Source organism: Styela clava, chromosome 11, assembly GCF_964204865.1.
Source record: "Styela clava chromosome 11, kaStyClav1.hap1.2, whole genome shotgun sequence".
Taxonomy (NCBI): Eukaryota; Metazoa; Chordata; class Ascidiacea; order Stolidobranchia; family Styelidae; genus Styela; species Styela clava.
Window position 1 is genome coordinate 18,324,511 of NC_135260.1, and position 2,990 is coordinate 18,327,500.

Consider the following 2,990-nt stretch of genomic DNA (forward strand, 5'->3'; position numbering starts at 1 on the left):
TGACATGCCTTACCTAGGGTTAGGTTAGTATGCTTGCACGTAACTTTTTTCGGCTCGGCTTCTTTCGACGCCGATGCCGGCGACGCAGCACTCTCTCGCCCGCCAGCCACCGAGAAAAAGGTGCGCTCCGACCGGCCCCGCACCGCTCTTTCTTGGCTCATTCGAGTTTACTGTCTTTCGCTCTGACATGCCTTACCTAGGGTTAGGCTAGTATGCTTGCACGTTTGTACTTTAACTTTTTTCGGCTCGGCTTCTTTCGACGCCGATGCCGGCGACGCAGCACTCTCTCGCCCGCCAGCCACCGAGAAAAGGGTGCGCTCCGACCGGCCCCGCACCGCTCTTTCTTGGCTCATTCGAGTTTACTGTCTTTCGCTCTAACATGCCTTACCTAGGGTTAGGTTAGTATGCTTGCACGTTTGTACTTTAACTTTTTTCGGCTCGGCTTCTTTCGACGCCGATGCCGGCGACGCAGCACTCTCTCGCCCGCCAGCCACCGAGAAAAGGGTGCGCTCCGACCGGCCCCGCACCGCTCTTTCTTGGCTCATTCGAAATTACTGTCTTTCGCTCTGACATGCCTTACCTAGGGTTAGGCTAGTATGCTTGCACGTTTGTACTTTAACTTTTTTCGGCTCGGCTTCTTTCGACGTCGATGCCGGCGACGCAGCACTCTCTCGCCCGCCAGCCACCGAGAAAAAGGTGCGCTCCGACCGGCCCCGCACCGCTCTTTCTTGGCTCATTCGAAATTACTGTCTTTCGCTCTGACATGCCTTACCTAGGGTTAGGTTAGTATGCTTGCACGTTTGTACTTTAACTTTTTTCGGCTCGGCTTCTTTCGACGCCGATGCCGGCGACGCAGCACTCTCTCGCCCGCCAGCCACCGAGAAAAGGGTGCGCTCCGACCGGCCCCGCACCGCTCTTTCTTGGCTCATTCGAAATTACTGTCTTTCGCTCTGACATGCCTTACCTAGGGTTAGGCTAGTATGCTTGCACGTTTGTACTTTAACTTTTTTCGGCTCGGCTTCTTTCGACGCCGATGCCGGCGACGCAGCACTCTCTCGCCCGCCAGCCACCGAGAAAAGGGTGCGCTCCGACCGGCCCCGCACCGCTCTTTCTTGGCTCATTCGAGTTTACTGTCTTTCGCTCTGACATGCCTTACCTAGGGTTAGGCTAGTATGCTTGCACGTTTGTACTTTAACTTTTTTCGGCTCGGATCCTTTCGACGCCGATGCCGGCGACGCAGCACTCTCTCGCCCGCCAGCCACCGAGAAAAGGGTGCGCTCCGACCGGCCCCGCACCGCTCTTTCTTGGCTCATTCGAAATTACTGTCTTTCGCTCTGACATGCCTTACCTAGGGTTAGGTTAGTATGCTTGCACGTTTGTACTTTAACTTTTTCCGGCTCGGCTTCTTTCGACGCCGATGCCGGCGACGCAGCACTCTCTCGCCCGCCAGCCACCGAGAAAAGGGTGCGCTCCGACCGGCCCCGCACCGCTCTTTCTTGGCTCATTCGAGTTTACTGTCTTTCGCTCTGACATGCCTTACCTAGGGTTAGGCTAGTATGCTTGCACGTTTGTACTTTAACTTTTTTCGGCTCGGCTTCTTTCGACGCCGATGCCGGCGACGCAGCACTCTCTCGCCCGCCAGCCACCGAGAAAAGGGTGCGCTCCGACCGGCCCCGCACCGCTCTTTCTTGGCTCATTCGAAATTACTGTCTTTCGCTCTGACATGCCTTACCTAGGGTTAGGTTAGTATGCTTGCACGTTTGTACTTTAACTTTTTCCGGCTCGGCTTCTTTCGACGCCGATGCCGGCGACGCAGCACTCTCTCGCCCGCCAGCCACCGGGAAAAGGGTGCGCTCCGACCGGCCCCGCACCGCTCTTTCTTGGCTCATTCGAAATTACTGTCTTTCGCTTTGACATGCCTTACCTAGGGTTAGGTTAGTATGCTTGCACGTTTGTACTTTAACTTTTTTCGGCTCGGCTTCTTTCGACGCCGATGCCGGCAACGCAGCACTCTCTCGCCCGCCAGCCACCGAGAAAAGGGTGCGCTCCGACCGGCCCCGCACCGCTCTTTCTTGGCTCATTCGAGTTTACTGTCTTTCGCTCTGACATGCCTTACCTAGGGTTAGGCTAGTATGCTTGCACGTTTGTACTTTAACTTTTTTCGGCTCGGCTTCTTTCGACGCCGATGCCGGCGACGCAGCACTCTCTCGCCCGCCAGCCACCGAGAAAAGGGTGCGCTCCGACCGGCCCCGCACCGCTCTTTCTTGGCTCATTCGAAATTACTGTCTTTCGCTCTGACATGCCTTACCTAGGGTTAGGTTAGTATGCTTGCACGTTTGTACTTCAACTTTTTTCGGCTCGGCTTCTTTCGACGCCGATGCCGGCGACGCAGCACTCTCTCGCCCGCCAGCCACCGAGAAAAGGGTGCGCTCCGACCGGCCCCGCACCGCTCTTTCTTGGCTCATTCGAAATTACTGTCTTTCGCTCTGACATGCCTTACCTAGGGTTAGGCTAGTATGCTTGCACGTTTGTACTTTAACTTTTTTCGGCTCGGCTTCTTTCGACGCCGATGCCGGCGACGCAGCACTCTCTCGCCCGCCAGCCACCGAGAAAAGGGTGCGCTCCGACCGGCCCCGCACCGCTCTTTCTTGGCTCATTCGAAATTACTGTCTTTCGCTCTGACATGCCTTACCTAGGGTTAGGCTAGTATGCTTGCACGTTTGTACTTTAACTTTTTTCGGCTCGGCTTCTTTCGACGCCGATGCCGGCGACGCAGCACTCTCTCGCCCGCCAGCCACCGAGAAAAGGGTGCGCTCCGACAGGCCCCGCACCGCTCTTTCTTGGCTCATTCGAAATTACTGTCTTTCGCTCTGACATGCCTTACCTAGGGTTAGGTTAGTATGCTTGCACGTTTGTACTTTAACTTTTTTCGGCTCGGCTTCTTTCGACGCCGATGCCGGCGACGCAGCACTCTCTCGCCCGCCAGCCAC